Below are 23,532 nucleotides of genomic sequence, written 5' to 3' on the forward strand. Positions count from 1 at the left end.
GGTATTTTTGCCAGCATTGGTGGTGAAAATACCACCAAATTCGTCCACAAAAATACAGACAAAAATAAAAGATAATATTAATACCTAAACATCACATAATTAGTTAAAAATTTTGGCTTTGCACTGACCTTTCACTAACCTAATGTATGAAATACAGTAAGCAATACAACTTCTTTTCATACATGTGACTTTACATAATAGTTTACAATATACAAAAAATTAGTTTATGCAAATGTTCACATAAAATGCCTTCAATGATTAGTTTATACAAAAAAAGAACACCAACAGGTAACATCTTTTCAGTAGAAGCAGTCCATCAGTTGCACCCAGTAAAGTTTAGCAGGTACACACAGCAACAAGTCACATTAATTCAGTAGAAACAGTTCATCAGTGGCACCCAGCAATGTTAAGCAGGTGCAGACACCAACAAGTGACATCATTTCAGTAAAAACAGTCCATCAGTTGCACCCAGCAATGTTGAGCAGGTGCAGACAGCAACAAGTGACATTATTTCAGTAGAAGCAGTCCATCAGAGGCACCCAGCAATGTTGAGCAGGTGCAGACACCAACAAGTGACCATCATTTCAGTAGAAACAGTCCATCAGTTGCACCCAGCAATGTTGAGTAGGTGCATACAGCAACAAGTGACTTCATTTCAGTGGAAACAGTTCATTAGATGCACCCAGCAATGTTAAGCAGGTGCAGACACCAACAAGTGACCATCATTTCAGTAGAAGCAGTCAATCAGTTGCACCCAGCAATGTTGAGTAGGTGCAAACACCAACAAGTGATATCATTTCAGTAGAAACAGTCCATCAGTTGCACCCAGCAATGTTGAGAGCAGGTGCAGACACCAACAAGTAATATCATTTCAGTAAAAACAGTCCATCTGTGGCACCCAGCAATGTTGAGTAGGTGCAGACAGCAAAAAGTAACATCATTTCAGTAGAAACAGTTCTAACAATGGCACTCAGTAAAGTTCAAGAGGTACACACAGCAACAAGTCACATTAGTTCAGTAGAAGCAGTCCATCAGAGGCACCCAGCAATGTTGAGTAGGTGCAGACAGCAACAAGTGACTCATTTCAGTAGAAACAGTTCATCAGTTGCACCCAGCAATGTTGAGTGCAGGTGCAGACACCAACAAGTGACATTATTTCAGTAGAAGCAGTTCCATCTGTGGCACCCAGTAAAGTTCCAGAGATACACACAGCAACAAGTCACATTAGTTCAGTAGAAGCAGTCCATCAGAGGCACCCAGCCATGTTGAGCAGGTGCAGACAGCAAAAAGTCACATCTCTCAGCAGAAGCAGTTCGATAAAATTCACTAGCACTGATCACACTGTTCATCAGCAGAAATTAAACACGACCAAATGTCACACATCATATTGAAAAGTGCAGGTAACAGTTCAGAATATTTATCTTCACTAATCAGACAGTTCAGGCATGAACAATAGTTTGAATGCACATACAGTGCTTTTACACTAAACATACAAATCATAACAAACACATAAATGATATCAGATAATTGTCCTATTAACTATTACAATACACAAATACCAGTAAACCTATAATATTCATGGGTGTCAGTGCAAGCCACTACCAACAAATAAAATAATATTTAGGAGATAGGTGGGTAGGATTAGGAAAGGAAAACACACAGAACGCACTCACTCATCTTTCATTCACATTAAATACTACTGTGTAATTGAATAGTGTTAACTGTGTAAATGTAATTCTGTCAAAATCTGATGTTCATCATGTGTATCAACTAGTACTGGCAGCAATGTATAACAGTCAATAATAGTTAGTCAACGTCATAGTCATCATGTCAAGACCAATGTTTGCCAAGCCAGATCAAATGTACTGTTGCTGAACAACTGTCAGTGAGCCAAGATATGCAATTACTTCCTCTCTCCAAAAACAATATATACTGCTTAGTTATTTAACAAAGTGTGTGTATAGACTATCTTCCTTCTATTTTAATGTTCTAGTCTGCTATCTTCATCCTCCTTGTTCCATAAGACCAACAACAAAAAATATGCTCCTCACTTACTTTACCTCTTATACACCAAACTCCAATAATCATCAACTTAATCTCAATAATACCTCAATAATACCTCTTCAATACGTCTTATCATCAATATCATTTACCTTACCTCTCATCAACTTCATATAATCTCTATACCTCAATAATACGTCGATAAATGTGAACCTTATTGCCAATATCATCTCACTTCCAACACAACTCTTTCCTCTAGTCAGTCTCCTCGAACAAGTACAGATAAAATCCTAATGCAACTTCAATTCAGCATCCCATACAATCCGAAGACACAGTGTCAACACACAACCTCTGTGTAATCCATCTGACCCAAATTTTCTACTCATTATCACATAATCTCAATACGTCACTAATACTTCTTCAATACGTCGATACATAATGCAACTTCAATTCAGTATCCCATACAATCCGAAGACACAGTGTCCACACACAACCTCTGTGTAATCCATCTGACCCAAATTTTCTACTCATTATAAATTATAAGATACATTTTGGTTCCTTGTCCATCATTAAATAAAAGAAATGCATACCTGACCTCTAACAGACTTAGTTCGTATAACTCTCAGTAATTAAGTACGATTACGGAGTGTGAATGATCATAATATTTCACAGTATGTACACCACTTCAAGAATTATAGCAGAAGCAAACATGTGGAGTATTTTTTGTGTCAAGTGTCACTTCCTATTTCAATTGCTCACGAAAAATGCAGTGTAATAACTGTTAATGGTCTAAACCTAGTATTGGTATGTCATGTCGTTAGCTTCCTTCCTATTAGCATAAAGTTATACAGCTTCCATAAAACCTCAGCTCATGTGACTTCAATGACTTTCTTGTACTAATGTCGTTCGTCGAATGATAGCAGTTAATTTTCTTATCTTAAAAATATGGCACTGAGCGTAAGCAAAACAAGCAATAGCGAGTAAATATACCAGTGGAGAACAGAATGTCAATAAGTGGATGCAGCACAATTCCTACAACGAGGCTCTGCCAAGCGAAAAATCTATAATTAATGCTCACGAAAAATGCAGTGTAATAACTGTCAATGGTCTAAACCTAGTTTTGGTCTGTCATGTCGTTAGCCTCCTTCCTATTAGCATAAATTATACAGCTTCCATAAAACCTCAGCTCATGTGACTTCTATGACTTTCTTGTACTAATGTCGTTCGTCGAATTATAGCAGTTCATTTTCTTATCTTAAAAATATAAGGCACTGAGCGTAAGCAAAACATGCAATAGCGCGTAAATATACCAGTAGAGAACAGAATGTCAACCAGTGGCTGCAGCACAATTCCTACAACGAGGCTCTGCCAAGCGAACAATCTATAATTAATACAGTAGTGTGACCTAAACTCTATGTTTATACACTGTACATCAGCATTGCTATACACCAAATTAAAGAGCAGTTATGGCAACAAAACAGAAATGTGTAAATATGTAATCCATACGCATAGCAGTAAACATATATCTTACGTAATAAACAGGTCATTAGCAACATATCAGCATAAGCAAATAAATGTTCATATGTCATCTTAGCAAGTAAACATGGAGGCGCAAGCAGATAAATCACAAAGTATAACTTACATACCTAAACACATCAGCACAATAAATCAGGTTACCATTACAATTTAAATAAATAAGCACAGCAGGCACATAATTAAAAAAATAGGACATCAGTGAAAAAGCAGCGCAGCCAAGCGATGCATAATATACACAAGTTACAACCCAGTTCATTAATAATCATTGTCAAAATCAGTTAACGTACGCAAGCACGTCGCTTCACAAGTAAATTCATAGAACCTGAAATTAGCACAAAGTATGAATCACGTAATCGCGAGCAGCAAATTACGTCTAAAGTACGTACCTAAGTGGAAATATGTTACCTGAAAAATGAACTCAATTAATAGTTACCTTTTTTTAGTTTATTAGTTTCTTCTTCGAAATTACATTCTTCCTGAAAATTTCTCGATAGCAAGTCGTCTTAACGTCGGACACGCACAGAATTTACCTGAAGGTCTTAAATACTTTATACACCGTATCCTGCAAAATACTGAATGTTAATAACACAATTCAACAAGTCCTTATAGCTTTATACAGAATTTAGTCGGAGAAATTAGACTGTGTATTTGTTTACGGCTGTCAGTGCATTCGCACTGAGCGCTCGATCAGCTGTAGGCGCGTGACGTAGGAAGCAATTGTTTGCGGTCAACGACTGCCTTGTGCGGCGCGCAGACTTCACTGTTGCTTTGAGTATGTGCCGCCGCCAAAACACAGCGCGGTATCCTTGTACTCTCTGCGTGTTTACATGTAGCTGTTAGTTTCTCACAAGTATGTCATTCCACAAAAATTTTAACGTTTGATATATGATGTATTCCTTTAGAGCGTCGTGATTTAAGAGTTTCTACTTCGACAGTGTTATCATGAATAATTTTGCGAATTCTATATGGACCGTTATAAAGCAGAAAAAATTTGCGACATAAGCCTTTTCCTTTGTGAGACAAACGGTGGGACTTAATTAATACCTTCTGACCAACTGAAAAAGTTTTTAAACGACCAGGACGTTTCGCTGATTTCTCTCTTCTTGCAGCCGCAGACGCAATATTTCGTAGAGCCATGTTCACAACTTCAGAATGCCGTAGTTTCCGTGAAGGCGGAAAAGGAACGATTTCAGAAATGCGATTTGTTGGTACTTTATTTTTTAATATCAATAGAGGCGGTAAAGAAGTTGAGTCATTAGGAAGTTCATTCAGAATGTTTTGAAAAATATGAAGGTACTGATGACAATAAAGACGGCACAATTTATTGATTTCCTTCATCCATCTCTCTGAAGCGTTAGATTGAGGGTGAAAAAGTGAAATGAAAATTGGTTTAATTTTACGACGCTGTAGAGTACGAAGCCAAATTTTAGAACGAAACTGTGATCCATTATCTGATATAACCTTATCAACGTGACCAACTTCTTTAAGAAAATGTTTGATGAAAGCGTTAGATACTGAACGAGCTGTTGCTTTGCGTAAAGGTGTAAAACACACATATTTTGACGTCAACTCCACTGCTACGAAAATGTACGCAAAACCATTAGTAGAACGAACCACTGGACTGAACAAATCAACTGCAGCCATCTCCTTTAATTTCGCAGGAATGATGGGAAACAACGGTGCTCTGTGAGAAATCGTTGGAGGCTTAGCCATTTGACATAATTTGCATTTGGCCAGAACAGATCGAATACGTTTTTCCATATTACTGAAATAACAATTTTCTCGTAATTTATGAAAGCATTTTCTGGGACCAAAGTGTGCATAACTGAAATGCGTATACCAAATCAGCTTATTAAGCCACTCACCAGGAATACAAACTAACCAAACAGAGTTGTCGACCGATTTTCATTTAAAAAGAATGTCATTGCGAACTGAATAGCATCTAGTTTCTCTGGATCAGGAAGAATACCTTCTGTAGCAATAATGTGACCGAGAAATTTCACCTGAGAACGACCAAATTCAGATTTTTCCAAGTTTACTGTAATGCCAACTTTTGCAAAGATACGTAATAATGAATCCAAAATTTTGTTGTGCTCACTACAAGAATGTTTAGCAATAAGAATGTCGTCAACATATGAAGTAATATTGTCACGAAGATAAACAGGTAAAATTTCATTTAAACTACAATGAATGCTGCAATAGGTACAGTAAGTCCAATCGGTAATTTCCAAAGTCACTTTTGGGTAAAACAGTCATATCCGGTTATTGTTCACTTACTCACTAGATAGATTGATAGTCGAAGAGTTGTTTTGACAGATGCAAAGAATAGTAAAAGAGTAGGCAGCGGTACAGAAAACTAAAAGAGAAATAGCACCACTACAGCTCGGGGCCCTATGCTCGCTACGGCACATATTCACTTAGAGTAGTGAATCCCCTGAGGACTTTAATAGCCGCACATAATTTCAAGTTTGTGACTTAATGGCAACTTTGGCGGAAGTGCGTACATAAATTGATCTAACCATGCACATGGATGTATGTCATTTTTAGAATTGCGGAAGATCTTAAATTTCCGAACAGTCAAAAACTGTTTATAGTCAAAGTTTTCGCCTCGTGGCGACAAAGACCTACCGCGTCTGTCCCAGTCCCAATGACGATTATTGTCAAGTTCGCACGCCTGGCGCTCTCTTGTCGCATCCCGTAAATGAAACAAATTATTTTCTTCAAACCCCTCTGCTGTCTGTGATTCGAAATTTCTTCTGCTGTCTTTTCCTACAATTTCGCCTTCGATCTGTTTGACTTGCTTTCGTAATGCCTCAACTTCCCTTTTAACGCGTTCATTAAATTTTCCCTGATTTTCAACATGCTTATTTATGTTCCGATACTCTTCGGTTTCTGCAAATGGTAATGGAGCTGTATCATCCGAATCTCTGTCCCCATGTAATCTAAGATTTGTCAATTTATCTGAAATTTCCTCAACTCTTTCCGATAAGTCGCCTATTTTTTCTTTCTGTTTGTTTACATCTTCCGTAAGTGCCGCGACTCGGGTTTCAGTATTGTCACATTTGGTAGCTAGCTGTTCATATTGTTGTGTTAGGTTATTTAATCTGTCATTTGGTACGGATCCTTCGATTCTCTCAAATATTTCTTCCTTATCCTTTGCACGTTGTAAATTTAACTCTGAAAAATTCTGTACTATCACGCGATCTCTTTCTTCCTGTTCTCTATCCTGTTCCCTTTGTCTGATTTCTACTGCAATTAATCTATTATTGTGAGAATTCAGAATCGGTTGTACTTCTTCCCTGATTTCTTTCTTTAATTCATCTTTCATATTTTTGAAACATGTCCCTATTCTTGAATCTAACCGTGTTTCCAAAGTTCCCATCTCTGTTTTAATTGTTCCTATCTCTGTTTTTAATTCAGATCCTAACCGAGTTTCCATTGTTCCCATCCGTGTTTCCATTGTTCCCATCTGTGTTTTAATTGTTCCCATCTGTGTTTCCATTGTTTCCATTCGTGTTACCATTGTTCCCATTTGTGATCCCTGTGAGTCTAACCGTGTTTCCATACGTGCTCCCAAATTTAATATAGCACTCATCAACTGCTCCATATTAAATTGTTCAGAATTCTTTTCGCCCCTAACATTTCCCACAAAACTAACTTCCTTCTGCATAGCCATAAGGCTATCTGTGTTCGATACTATTCCAGAATCTTCTGTCATTAATCTCGTATTCTGTAAATTTTCTGATTGAGAAAAACCTTGAACTGGTTCCAGACTGTCTTCCCGACTTATTAAATTGTTTTCCACTTCATTATCCATCATGCTGTTTTCCTCTGTTGGCGAGTTCGCCATGTCAACAATTTCGTCATTCTCACTATCCATCATTTTTGCCTTTTTCATAGATCGCGTAATCATTTGCAAAACATACAAAGAATTCGTCACTGTGCGAAAATTACACACGGTGACTCTTTATCTCAACAATACCATTCAAATGCAATGACTCCCTCAAACACGATCAATCGAACAATTGAAATAATTGCACAAAATTGTCAAACGCGTATACAAGGCAATAAAAAAATTAAATTTTGAAAAATACCATTAGAAGAATGACAATTACCAAATCTACACATGCAAAATAGACTACAATTACTAACTACAAATTACTACAACAATACTACAGTCTACAATTTTCACAATCAGAAGAATCCAAGGGACGATCCGAAGCAGCGGTCGCCACGTGCATGGGGGCTTAATTAAATATAAGATTGAAAATATTTTTAGTAGCTGTAGCTGTATGTCCGATTACGCAGTGTCTCGTAATCGGTTGGCCCTGACTAGTATTATTACGCTATCTGACTGCAACAAACAATGTAAGAAAATTTTCGTAAACACAGTTAATTAATTAAGTCCCCAGCAACTAAAAAACCTACAAAATCCAAGCACAAATGTAACTGTTCTGTATGTGGGAGTGTGACTCAACGTATGCATCTGGCACGGTTCTTTTCCAACAAGACAAGAATTTTTAAATACCAACTATACAGACGTGACAAAAGAAAATTAGAAAACTATAATTACGCAAGAAAACCAGAATTCCACTCTAATCCAAGAACACAAGCCAGATGCTTTGTTGACTGAACCTGTAGTGACACATTATTTCAGATAGACAATTAATAAAAAAAAAACATTATAAATTTTACCTTCATATATATTGACGAAATGCACTCATTACAATAACATCTGCTATCTCTCCCATCAAATAACTGCATAAAACAAGGAGCAACACTCTTTACTACCACATCTCACTCCGACTTCACGACAATCACGAGCTCTTAACACACACTGTGCTCTCTACTAGCACTGACTGCCACGAACTCTCAACAACCACTGACTTCTACAATCTCACAACAAGCACTGTGGAGGCGGCTTAATAGTACTCTTTGGCGCACTCTCTGGCGCAGTGGCACAGTGTAGCCACCTTTCAATGTATACCTTTTAAGAAAACTTAATTACAGCTTTCAATGTATATGTCATACGAAATTTCTATCGACTTGTGTTGTTTTTAAGAAAAAGCACAATAGGAACGCTAAATATTGACTTGTGTAACAAGAAGAGCCACTACAGCAAGTATGCAAAACAAAATCAATTGAAATTTAACACTATTTACTCTTAAATAAGTACTTCTTGTGGAAGAAATATACCTGTCTATCCCACTCGGCAGTCATCTTGGCAGAATATGAATCAAGAAGCAGTCAGCATCAGGGAAGCCGAGGCTACCAACAGAACGGAACCAGCATGAGCAGTCTTGTTACAGAGGTACAAATGGCTCTGAGCACTATGGGACTAAACATCTGTGGTCATCAGTCCCCTAGAACTTAGAACTACTTAAACCTAACTAACCTAAGGACATCACACACATCCATGCCCGAGGCAGGATTCGAACCTGCGACCCTAGCAGTCGCGCGGTTCCGGACTGAGCGCCTAGAACCGCTAGACCACTGCGGCCGGCTACAGAGGTACAACCCACAGTGGCATGTAAGAGCGATGAGTCAGGCAACAACGTACATACTGATGGGTTACTGTGTAGTGGTCGCACAGACCATGTGATCAACAACAATTATTGCTATATCTGCCAGTGGCTGGATACTGGTGCACACTTCAGAAAACAGGAGAGAAACGTTGACAGTGCAAGATGGGAAGACTGCATGCAGACACAACTCAAACCTATGCCACAGTCGAGCAACCAGGCTGACGGAACGACGGATCTGACACAAGAAGAGCAGGTCAGTAGCAAGCCATGCAACAACGAAGTGCAACGAAACATGGACACGATGCTGTCAACAGGTTGTAAGTAGGCTGTTTAGGTTTTTTTATTGGTAACGCCACCTCTGTATGAAAATCACTGGCTGTGCTGTGTGCAGTCTGTGGCTGCTTTGCATTGTTGTAATACTCGCCATTGTAGTGTTAGGCAGCTGGCTGTGAACAGCGCGTAGCGTTGGGCATTTGGAGGTGAGCCGCCAGCAGTGGTGGATGTGGGGAGAGAGATGGCGGAGTTTTGAAATTTGTCATGAACTGCTATATTTATATATGATGATATCAAGGTAAATACATTGTTTGTTCTCTATTAATATCTTTGATTTGCTAACTATCCCTATCAGTAGTTAGTGCCTTCCATAGTTTGAATCTTTTATTTAGCTGGCAGTAGTGGCGCTCGCTGTATTGCAGTAGCTTGAGCAGCGAAGATTTTTGTGAGGTAAGTGATTTGTGAAAGGTATAGTTTAATGTTAGTCAGGGCCATTCTTTTGTAGGGAATTTTAAAAGTCAGATTGCGTTGCGCTAACAAAATATTGTGTGTCAGTTTAAGCACAGTTATGAATAATTGTTCAAAGGGGACGTTACATATGTCGACCCTTAGCCTAGGATGCCTCACTGGAATCTTCTGATTTTTTTTCTTGTAGTTTGCGTAATTAGTGTAGCTATTGTTTATTGCTAGCGCGTAATTGTAGAGAAAATCTCCTTTGTAGTTGCAGTCTTTCATTGTTGTACAGTAAAACAGTTGTGGCATGCATGTAGATTTGCACCAAGTATTTCGCAGCTGCAATTAACTAGATATTATTTTCAGTGCTATGTTAATGTGTTCTCTTATTTTTGATCTTCAAATTGTGTTTTTCTGTGTTATCGCGTGAAATATTGTGACAATAATGGCGTGTGAAAAACGTAACACTAGGCTCCAAAGTAAACTGAGAAATAATAGTGACGACGAGCGTAGCTTGCCAGCACCACTGTGTAATGAATTAACAGACGTTCAAAGTAGTAATTTGGTAACTGTGCATAGGGAAATGGAGCGGGCGTCAAATAATGGTATAGACAGTGAAACAGGTAGTGAACAGGGAAGTATTATCGATCGATCGCTCGGCAACAGCTCGCCTCAGGAATCCGAAATGACAGGACTCAATTTTGCAAATACTGTGCATTCAGGGTTTGCGTCCTCACCGTTTTTTCAAATGAGTCAAGACACATTTTCCGCTTGTCAAAATGTGAATGTTGCCGGTGCAAATTCACTGCCGAAAAGCACTGAGGAACATGTTTCAGACACCAGTGCATTGTTATTACAATTAATGCAACAAATGGGACAAAAGCTTGAAAAGTTAGACACAATGGAACAACACCAGAGACAAACACAGCAACAGTAAGACACAGTGGAACAAAATCTCAAAAAGTTAGACACAGTGGAACAAAATCTCAAAAAGTTAGACACAGTGGAACAAAATCTTAAAAAGTTAGACTCATTGGAACAAACTCTTGAACAAACACGTGAAGACTTAACTACTGAGTTACATAACATTGAATCGAAATGTCAAAAAGTCTGTAATGACGTAAAAACACAAATTTGTGAGCATTTTCAACCTATTTTTTCGCGGCATGAAAATGCATTACAGAATCACGAAGCAGCCATAAAAGAACTGCAAACCACTGTTCATGAAAATCATGAGACCTTGTGGGCTAAAATTGACTCAGTTGCATCTACCGATTCGGTTACGCAACTTGCAAAAACTCAGGAAAACTTAAAGGACACAGTAGATTCGATTTCAACACAAATGGACACTCTGAAACTTGGTTCAGAAAAACACACTGAGGAAATGTGTTCACTATCGGAGAAAGTAGCCGAACTTTCGGATCAGGTCACTAACTTATCTACAAAGGTAGATGATGATCTGAATGACACAAGACCTGTAGCCTTCACTGACACAGAAGAGTATGAAGAAATTAGAAAATTCAAACAAAATCAAAATCAAATCAATACACAGTACAAAAGAGAAATCCGGGAAGTACAAGATCAGCTGACACAGGTAATACAAGAACTACGTATTTCAGAGGATACTCGCGCCCCAATACGGGAAGAGGGACACAGAAATACGGAACAGCCACAATATAATAACACAGGGCATTTCGGAAGTTATGAAAGAAATTGGCAATGTGCACCGAATTTTGAGATGGAACGGCCGACACGACCTAACAATGACCGATATGCGACTCGCCGACATGATGATTTTGACTATAAGCTATTCATTACTACACGTAAATTCAAAACATTTAAGAATTCTGGCAACGACATTCATCCACAAGCATGGCTCCATCAATTCTCGCATTGTTTTCCTCCCAACTGGTCGTCAGAACACAGATTAGAATTTATGTGTGGCTACTTGGAGAATGAACCAGCTGTAAGAATGCGATCGGTAATTCACGATTGCCACAGTGAAGGAGAGTTTTACCATGCCTTCCTCTCAGCATATTGGTCTCAAGCCACACAAGACCGGGTAAAACATAGCATCATAATGATGAAACGTTTCGAACAATCTGAATTTTCCAGTCTTGTCAAATATTTTGAAGACATGTTGCATAAGAATCAATATCTTTCAAACCCATACAGCCCCTCAGAACTCATCCGCATTTGCTTAATCAAACTGCCTGAACATTTACGACATATTATTTTGGCAGGACGTTGCAAAGACGACATTGAAGCATTTCAGGGACTCTTACAAGAATTAGAAATTGACACTGACAATCGCAGAATGCGGAAACAGGAACACAACAATTACAGGTCACATCCGTCACAATTCCTCGATAATAACTGGACGCGACAAGGCTATTCTTACAATGCAAATCGTGACCAAAACAGACACCACCCATATGACAACCACTGGCAGAGTAATAATAGTTACAAAGAAAGATCACATTTCCGTAGTAATGAATATGACAGAGACAATCATAGAAACAGACAATATGGTAACCAGAACTGTTATTATCAAGGGAGACAGAATAATTTCAGACGCAACGGTCCAGCGCGCAGTTACGATTCAGGGAGAAATTCTCCACCACATGACCGACAAGAAAGAAACTACAGGAACTACCGACATGACGACAGACGATATAATCATAACGATAGACGTGAATTTCATCAGAACTGGCGGGACTCTAACAGAGCTGGGCCCTCTCGGCAAGGCGAATTTGTAGAAGTTAGGTCTCCTAATCCCAATAACGACGCGCGCCAACAAAGAGGCAGACAATGACTCGCGCCGGAGGCAGCCACCTGCGCCGGCTGGCTCAGGAAAAAATAACATAAGACGCTAACCTTGAGAAAAATTTTAGCATTCCTTACCGACGTATAAAACATGACAATTGCTTTTCAGTTGAAAGTCTGCGTACTAGGAAGAGTAAAGGTTTACACCACATTTCACATGTAAAACCGTTTATTGAAAGATAATCTGCTTTTTAACTTTGTCTTTGCCTTATAACTTTTCACTTTACATTGCTAGTATGCTTTGTCAGACTTAGAATCTGTTAACATACAAGAATGTTTGAAGTGAAATATCCAGTCAAGAACCAAGAGAACTTATTTAAACAGAAATTACGAATGCATTGTTATAGTGAACAGACGACACAGTGTTGTATTTGTACATTCTTGCTTGTTAGTTGCACGATTACGTAGCGACTATCAGGCTTACATACTTAGAACATTTACCAGTACTGCTAATGAGATTTTAATGCAACATTTTGGTTTACTTGAAAATATATTCTGGATTTAAAGTACTTTCAGTGAGATACCAGATGGCACAGTGGTTAGTTTATGTGACAGCTACACGATTTTATCACGACGCTACTAATGAGTGACAATTTACAATGTTGCTTTTGCAGTGTTTCTGTTTTATATCTGCACAGTTTTCTGTTTTATTCTGGAAAGTAAAACAGGTTTTAGTAGTAACTTTTGTGGTATAGCTACAATGAGACTGCCTTTTCCATAGCACAACAATACGTTACAGCACAGTACTTTCCTCATCACGGCAATAAGCGTAATAACTAAGACATTTGTACGCAAAGCATTTCACTTTTGTGTATTATGAGGTAAGTACATTGACTTCTGCAGAACTTAGCTTTCGGAGGACGATAAGTACGACACTTCCACAGAATTATCTTACAGCAAGACGCACATTTAGCGCTACAGGACACGCATTTGAGAGATTTTGTACTTAAGCCATTTATTTTTCAAGATTTTTGAATTACAAAGAAAGTTTTCCGTAATACATTTCATTCCATTGCTGTAATCTGTAACACCTGAGGGTATAATTACATTAATCCTCAGGGGGGTACACGCCTACTTTGTGTACCATGTGTTTGGCAAGCACAAGGAACCCTAGCTAATATGGTATTTGCTTATACAACTTTACACATCAGTACCATATTTCTCTAACACACAAATTACACAGCTATCTGATTATTTAACTGAGAGATAAACATTTTTTTACTACATCAGTGACACGTGTTTACGCAATACACAGTTGGGTAACTTCACACTTATGACACTGTATTTTGTCTGTACTTTGTAAACTGTTCATATTTTTTCGGAATCATTGTGATACTATGAGAGCTTTGAATGATGTATTTGGTATGAGATCATGATTTTTAAAGTACGTTTGAGGTAGATGACACTATTGAAATGAGCAGAGAATTTTTTTTAGGTTTTGAAATTATTACAGAAAGCTACGACGTTTTTGAGATTTGACTGAGGTGTTATGATGTCATTATTACGACGACGATGTGTACTATGCTGTTGAGATATGTTTATGATCAATAAGATGATGCTACCGTATATGAGGAATAAGAAGTATGTTGGAAACCAAGAATCGTACTTTAAGAGTTATGAAATGTTCGTAAATGCGTGACTGTATCACAATGCTGACGAATGTTTTATTTGGACACTTATATTTATAGGATTTTCTTTCTACAGATTTGCAACGCTAATTCTTGACCTGTGAAATATTTTTATATGAGACTGCCACTGTAGCGGAAACTGTTGTCGTAAATATTTCCGTAAGAAAATTAAGTGACCACCTGCACGTAATGCGTCGTGGGCACCCAGCTGTGTCAGACACCTGGAGAAAAAGCCATTAGCGCGTGCCTTTCAGAGCACAGAAAAAAAAAAGGAAGGCCATTGTCCTGGCCATTGTCATTCCTTTAGAGAAAGCATTGCAAATCCGACACGCTGATTACTTGGAAACATATCGTACTTTCTGATATTTACTGAAATGCCTAATGAAATGACAAGAAATAGTTTGTCTACACACCTGACTATGGCAAGTGTCTTTCTAGATGAGAGATTTTTTTACTACTTATGAAATGCCACATGACTGTTGAACGATGTTCTTATGCTTTGCTTTGTACATAGTTGCTTATTTCATTTGATATCTAGTTTCTAGCTGCACTGCAGTATTGGTTAAAATAAAATTTTATAGATGTACTAATATAAATATTTTCTGTCTACAGATCGAGTAAATAATAATTTTTTTAAAAAAATGAGGGAGCACAAAATGACATTTACCTTCACAGGAACTGCATTCATAATTTTCTTTTCAAGTAATTGGTAACTTTTTGGTAGAATAACTTCTTGTGGTGCACCACTTTAATTACTTAGACATTAAGATGTGATTATACATTTCCCTTATCTGCATTGTTATCTTTAGTGTACTATTTTTTCTGCTTGAGCTATGTCATGTTTAGATATAAGCTGCTGTTTGCCAGGCATAGTGCTACTGAACTTTAATTTGTGTTACTCTGCTAAGCCAGATTTATTTTTTTGTTGCTGCACATTGGCTCATATTAGTTGTAATGTTGCATTGCTTGGTAATTTAGATTTACTGTAGCTTGCTTTGCAATTTTCCAATTTTTTGGTCATTGCTGTTTGTGTTACTTATTTTGTGCTGCTGCATTGCCTCGTCCCTTAGTTTAGCATCTGAGCTCAGTAGATTTAAGTTAGCTTAAGAGGGGGTAGCCTCTAAGAGAATGAGTTGCGATGAATTGGAAGAAATGCATTGAGAAAACAGGTTTAGGTAGGATTTTCTTGGAAAGAAATGTTGAGGTAAGAAATGTGTGAACATATAAATACAGAAAGCATGATTAGATAGAATTTTTTGGTGGAAACAAAGGATGAAATAAGAGGAAAGATATATGAAGTTTTGGGTTGGACTGCAGTACCAAATGTTACACTGAAAACGAACCCTGTCCTTTCCTATTGGTGTTATCCCACTATGTGTTTGTGTACCCTTGTGTATTTGTTTTCTTCCTGTCTCTGTGTAGTTTCATAGAATTTTTTTTTTCTTTTAATATTAAGCTACATTCACTATGATGAGGAATACTGTTATCCTCGAATATAATTGGCATTAATAATATGTTATTTACTTTGTAAAGATGTTTAGACATTATTTATTCTGTTTTGTGTTAATGCTCATGTGTGAAGTTGGTGTTTCGAAAGTTATTCTGATCTTTTATGTATGTACTCATGTCATAATTCCTGGAACACTGACGTATATGTTATTTCGATTCTTTTGTAAAGCCTGTACTACAAATGTTATCTGTATTATTATGTTCTTTAATGATGTATTTTGTACCTTTGTTATTGTATTTTTATGTTACCAAATTGTAATTGTTACCAGTTCTTCAAATTAAGTAACATTCACTGCACACGTTTCTGTTGGTCATAGTACATGGACAATATGTGAGAAGTAGGGACTGATAGTGTTTGCACGTGTGTTAATAATTCAGCAAGGGACTGGATAACAGCATTGCTGGTTCTAAGGACAATTCCAAACCCTTTGTGAGTGCACAAGTGGTGGTTTATGGACTTGCTATATTCTCTGCAAGACTCTTCGATGGTGATTGTGCACCTGCACAGTCGCAACAGATGGCTGCTGGCCATTTCTACAAGGACTACAGTGGGTCTACACCTTTGCTGACTCACCAGTACCATTATTTCTACAAGGCCTGCAGTGGGTCTGCACCTCTGGTGGCCCACCAATACCGTAATCTCTACCAGGACTACAGTGGGTCTGTTCTGTGATGACCTACCTACCAATATTCTTCAAAACGTCGAATGACTCTGCTGTGGGTTTGCTATGTTGTGGCCCATTACCTGTCTGCATGTCAAGAGTCAGCACTGTCTTTCCGTTGGAAGGACAACACTACTTCTTCAAGACTGCATGGAAATCCACTACTTCTATGTGCATTTTCTTTAACTGCTCAGACTTTGAGAAGAACTCTGCATTTTTACTGTGATGAACAATGTGGACTGTCTTTATGGACTGTGAGAAATTTTTAGCTTTTGACCAACATTGTATCAATGAGTGTGTGCATTTGATTTCTTTGTTATTGTAATTATGAAAATTTTTTTTCAAATCTGTATTGGCCACTGCCCAATCCAATTTGTAAAAATTTTTGTGGGGAGCATGGGGGCTATGTAAGTAGGCTGTTTAGGTTTTTTTATTGGTAACGCCACCTCTGTATGAAAATCACTGGCTGTGCTGTGTGCAGTCTGTGGCTGCTTTGCATTGTTGTAATACTCGCCATTGTAGTGTTAGGCAGCTGGCTGTGAACAGCGCGTAGCGTTGGGCAGTTGGAGGTGAGCCGCCAGCAGTGGTGGATGTGGGGAGAGAGATGGCGGAGTTTTGAAATTTGTCATGAACTGCTATATTTATATATGATAATATCAAGGTAAATACATTGTTTGTTCTCTATTAATATCTTTGATTTGCTAACTATCCCTATCAGTAGTTAGTGCCTTCCATAGTTTGAATCTTTTATTTAGCTGGCAGTAGTGGCGCTCGCTGTATTGCAGTAGCTTGAGCAGCGAAGATTTTTGTGAGGTAAGTGATTTGTGAAAGGTATAGTTTAATGTTAGTCAGGGCCATTCTTTTGTAGGGAATTTTAAAAGTCAGATTGCGTTGCGCTAACAAAATATTGTGTGTCAGTTTAAGCACAGTTATGAATAATTGTTCAAAGGGGACGTTACAAGGTCAACTACAAGCCACAATCCAAATCGACACCAAAGAGACAACCAATACCAAAGCTAAGTCGTCGACGAGTAGACAGTAGTACGATGGTGATAGTAACGAACGCTATCGGATGAAGTGTGCAACTCACTGAGTGGTCCAGATGCGGTGGTATTTATGCCAGCGGAGAGGGACAATTTTGGCCTGTGTATTCACGTGGTGAGGCGGTCGCGCAGTCATTTGTGGATTACAACACTCCAGCGACACTGCCCTCTACTATCCATCGAGGTCCATTTACTCTGGTGGACATTCAACTTCGGCACAGCCTGGTACCAGAAATATTTTTCTGAGTGCATTACTTTACAGAGCCTATAAATGTAAAAGTAGGAGATGTAACTAGTTATTTTCCAGTTTATGGTGAAACGAGTCCAACTTCGGCACAGCCTGGTACCAGAAATATTTTTCTGAGTGCATTACTTTACAGAGCCTGTAAATGTAAAAATAGGAGATGTAACTAGTTATTTTCCAGTTTATGGTGAAACGAGTCCAACTGAAACGAAAAATTGTATTTTATGACAAAGACATGGATAGAAATTGGATTAACTTTGCTAAAATGATAGAAAAACATCAGGTTCTATCCGTAGGCAATGCTCAAATTTTTTGATAAAGATAATAACTTAGCTGCGATTGCTTTGAAGTAAGACAGGCTGTATAAAATGACAAGTAGAATTTACAGAATTTATAAGAAAGAGATTAGTATAAATACTGAATTGGTACTTAAGTTCATAGCTTTTCCCCATAAGTTTAATAAACACAACACATACACACAACAGAGACTTTAGTCATCAATAACATGTATTCCTTCACTATTTAAAACAGTCTGCAGACGCTGAGGTAACTGTTCGATTCCGCAGGTCTTTGTACAGGGAGCTGCTGCTTTGTTTTGGCTCAACCAACCTTCCTTTTCCTTGTGGTAGCATAAAGATACCATTTCTCATCATCAGTAACGATACATGATAGGTACCGTTAGTGTTGTTCATGAGCCAATTGATGACAAGCAAGCAGGGATGGAAATATGGCGACCCACTGATTTTTGTGATTTTGGCTTAGAGCATGCAGTGCCCATATACCCGATTTCTGAACCTTCCCCACTGCATGCAAATATTGCACGATGGTGGAATGATCACATATCATTTCTTGAGTATACTGCTGTGGATTGTTGTGGATTAATGCATTGACATGGTCTTCATCAAACCCCAAAGGTCTACCTGAATATGAAGAGTCACTAATGTCAAAACGATCCCCCTTAAATGAGAAAACCATTTTCTTGCTGTGACCTGCCCAATAGCATTATCGCCAAACACAGAATACCAACATGAAAAACAAAAACGTTATGAAATTATGCACTAACCTAATACTGTGAGTCACAAGGATAGTATGACAGCAAAGGGCAAATGGCATCCTACACTGGGATGTAACTTTTAACGATTTAAATGTGTTGTGTAAACATCATTAACTAAATGAATTGTCAACAAATACAGAATCAGAATTTATGAAATGTAAAGTCTGTATTGAAAATAAAATGAACAATTTATCCTTTTAAAACAACAAAGGCAAAGCAAAAGAGACATTAGAGATTACTAATACTGATTTAAATAGACCTCACATAACTCATGGTTTGTATTGGGAAAAAATTTTTCTTTTATTGATGATTCAAGTAGAGTAATTGGAGTCTACATTGTCCAATCTAAAAATCGAGTTTGTATTTCGTTGACTATGTTAATTAAACAGAAAATTTAACCAATAAAACTGAGAGTATTAAGAAATTTAGATGTAACAGTGGGAAAGAATACTTAAATTCAGATGTTTATCAATTTATAAAACATAAGGAATCATTTTATATGTAGAAATTGGATGATAACTGTATCCACAACCTCCATAAAAATCTTTTAATGAAATTATTCCGTTTTTGGTTGTTAAATCTTTACATCTTAGACGCTTTTGTCATCCAGTTACCACATCTACTGCATGAAATTTAAACTTCAGTGTTTACACCATTACTTCACCAGCTCTATGATGTGTATAATGTATGGAACAGCTGATAAATTCACAATATATTGTAGCTTTATATTTTAGAGTAGGTTACATCTCACAATGCTTAAAAATGAGAACATGTCGGAACTGCAATCGCAATAAATAATGTTTTAACGGTCAAAAGCGGAATTTTTCATTTAAAAATATTTTAAATGTGTATCCCCCATACCTACATGAATTAAATAGTACAGCTTGAACATACAATAGGCCAGTTACATGTATGTCATTATGCCTTTTAGCTTAAATAAGGAGATTTTGGCCTGAAGATATTTGTGCAGTAGTGTACCTTAAAAACAAAACTTCAGTTAATACTATTGTCAGAAAAACTCCTTATGAGATGTTGTTTGGGATGAAACATAGCGTTAAACATTTGAAACTTTATGGAAATAAGATTTTTGTACACATGCCAGAACAACTAAGAAAGTCAAAGAGGGTTTGTAAAGCAAATTTGGGAAGTTTAATAGGCTGTGGTGGAGTTGGTTAAAGAATATTTAGTAGCAACAAAATTATCATTTCCAGACACTTTAGTGATACCGATTATAAATGCTCAGAAAATTAATCTGGAGGTGATCAAATGGAAGAAAAGAGTATTGTAGGAAGATGAAGCAATCAAAAAACATGATCAAGAATGGGAATTCAGAAGGCCAGGTGTAGAATGTAAACTGCCTGATAAATGTAATGATTACGTTATGAGTACCAGCATTTATGTAAATTCCTGTAATGCCAATAGTCTAGAAAATTTTGATGAGACAATGAATAGTAATGAGTCAACATTTTGGAAACAAGCAATGAATAAGGAAATAAATGTGTAAATGAAAATAAAACTTGGAAAATAGTAATTAACATAGTGAATGTAAATGTTCTTGGTGTTAACTTGGTTTCTACAAGAAAATCTGGAAACACTTGTAAAGCAAGATCAGATGTAAAGAATTTTCAACAAAAAAAGCACTGGTGGTATTCATTCGAGAGCTGCAAATATTAAAACTTTAGCTGTCATACTGTTGTTAAAAAAAGTTTGATTGTTAACAGACAGATGTAAAGACTGCATTTCTCAAGGGCAAAATTTTGTCAGAAATTTATGTAAAGCAGCCTTCACTATATGAGGATTAACTCGTTTAGGGTATATGGTTTGAGAGAAATTTCTTGTATGTGATATGATTGTTTAGGTGTGTTTTTGGAAAGTCTAAGTTTTAACAGAAGTAAGTGTGATTATTGGCTATATGTACTGATAGCTGTAAATGAAGTAATTTATGTAACTGTGTTTGTTGATGATTTATTAATTTGTTGCAAACGTAAAGGTATAATGCAAGAAATCAAGAACCTGTTAGCAAAGCAACATATGAAAGACTTAGGTCAAGTAAAGAATTATCTTTGGATAAATATGAAATATCATTATCCAAAAAGCTTAATGCCTCATTCAACATTCAACATTTTATAGCAAACTGATGGAAGTTAATCTGAAATTGAAACTAACTCAAGACACAAGTCATGGTATTATATATGGGAATTTGTTAGATGCTTGTACAGTAGCTGAAGAACACAGCCAGGTACAAGTTGCAGTGTAAACTATTTGCGTAGATTTCAAAACTGTTACAATGATACTTTCAGTATGCTTTGTGAGCACTGCTACTACTACTACTAGTAGTACTGAATTATTTGTATGTAATGAAAGGTCTCAAATTAATGTATGGAAGGACTGACAGTATTGCTCTCTTAGATTGTTTTGTAGATGGTAGATCATATGTCCACATCAAATTATGTGAATGTGATTGTTATTGCGATTTTTATTGGTCCCATAAATTATCTTTTGTACAGGAGTGTACTTGTAATGTAAGAGACATCATTGTGCTTACAATCTAGGCAATGTGCATATAATAGGTTACAGAGCAAAAACATACAATATCTTGCATAGTATATAAATAAAGCTAAATTATTTACTGTACATATATTAAAAAATACATTTTTGTGGATCTTATATTTACATGAGTAGTTTTAATTCTAGTTTACTTTCTAACACTAATTTGCAATTCTAGTTTCTCATAATGTGGTACATTACGTTTATTGCTAACAACATGAACTTTTGTTCACTGTCTGCTAATATACTTAGCCATATTGTAGAATGGGTTACTTGGAAACGTAATATTTTGGCAATCTGAGAACAAGAAATGTTATGGAATCTTATACTTCTGCTGAATATTGTCAGAAGTTGTCTCTGAGATTACTTTAATTCTAGATATTTTAAATACTTTTCTTGTAACGTCTGACAAGCCTGCTAATTTGTCTGACATCAACTCAGAGCAGTCAGTACCACTAGTTATGATAATTTGGTAAAAATTCAAAGCATGTCAAAATACACTACCATTTATAAATTAATGTTATGTAAACATAGCTATTGACGCTGTAAAATAGATTCAGGAAACACTGTAGAAGACACTTTTACCAAATCTCTCAGTAAGATAAATTTTTAAAATTTCGAGAAATACTGAATGCCGCTAAGTAAGCACTGTTATTATAATTGATTGTGTTTTAATTACGATATAAATGTAAGGAGGCATGTTAGTATATAATACACCTATGTCGACAATGCCGAGAAGGTTCTCAACAAAGAAGAATTCACAATTTTCCTGCATAAGGCGCCATCTGTAGAGTATATATAATGTGTTTAGCAAAACAGTCAGTTAGTCAGTTCTGTAAGAATGTTCACTGTGTAAAGGCTAATGTACTCACCTTGTTATTAACACACTCTTAACATTAATACAGCAGAATTTTAGGTATGAAAAGGCCACTCGCTTACCTATAACTCTGAACAGCAACATTTTTATTCTGATACACTCAAGGAGTAGCATTTCCGAAATCTAAAACATCTAATACGGAGTCTACGAACAAACAGTTACATATACAACTTTCTGGAGAGCCTCTCCCTAATGTAAAAGCTATAAGCATGAATTTACTGCTCTGAACCATTTGCTTACAGGGTGGCCGAAGTTATCAGAAGAACTCAGGGGACTGTATGCACCCATAATACAAAGTAAAATTCATTCACCGACCAGAGTTGTTGATATTTTATATTAGTTCGACATTGATGTCTTTAGCAATAAATGCCTGTCCGCCCTCAACGATCTGCTTGCACAAATTTCTGTGCACACACATCTGCACAGTCAGATGGTTGTGTGTGGACAGGAGATTTGCGCAGATATGAGATGTGGGCAAACCTGGAAGTTGGAGTTGGAGGTTCGAACGAAATGCTCAATACTGTGGGTTCAAATCAAATATTCGCAGACACGTTGGAACGTGTAGACAGGAGATCGTCGCAAATCATGAGCTAAAACGTGTTCAAGTCAGCTGTTTTTTACTCATGCGTTCCTCGTCTGTATCTACAGAGTGAATTTTAAAATGGCACATCGATGTTCAGGTAGTTGGCAGATGTTTATAATTCTTCAACAGAGAAATTACGGTCGGTTGACCGTATGACAGACAGGGAAACGATACAAACTTAAAACAAAAATTCGTTGCGGACTGTTTACCGCAAAGAGCTAAGCAAAGTGACGAATCTATGCATAACAAGAGTGATTTGGAGGTGATCTGTAGAATTCACAATCACAGTACTAACAGTAAAACTCTCTGGGTATGTTATGAATCCCTGTCTATAGTACAAAATGGAACTTTATGTTCTGGTGCAAAAGTTGCTGTTAGACTCCAGACAGAGAATTGATAACTTAGAAACAACCTGAACTATAGCCCATTGCCCATCTATATAACGTCTAAGAATATATTGCGTCTCAAACTGTAAAAGTTTGATCTGTAGCGCGTCAAAAGTGATGTAAGTACTTGAATTGCCTTCATGAAATCATACTTCAGGCCAGCGTAAATAGCTCATCTTTGTTGGGTATGACTTCACTTCATGCTTGATTCGAAATTGCAGTGGCAAATTCTAGATTCTTGTCGTTCCTACTGCCAGGATTGTTAACATCACTGTCAGCCACTCATGTGGAGAAATTGCTCTCCTCATGCAAGTTTCTTCCGTATTACGCTATGAGTTATGAGAGCCAGGAGATAATTTCTAAATCCAACCACAAATAATGACCC

The sequence above is a fragment of the Schistocerca piceifrons genome, chromosome 3 (genome assembly GCF_021461385.2).
Source record: "Schistocerca piceifrons isolate TAMUIC-IGC-003096 chromosome 3, iqSchPice1.1, whole genome shotgun sequence".
Taxonomy (NCBI): domain Eukaryota; kingdom Metazoa; phylum Arthropoda; class Insecta; order Orthoptera; family Acrididae; genus Schistocerca; species Schistocerca piceifrons.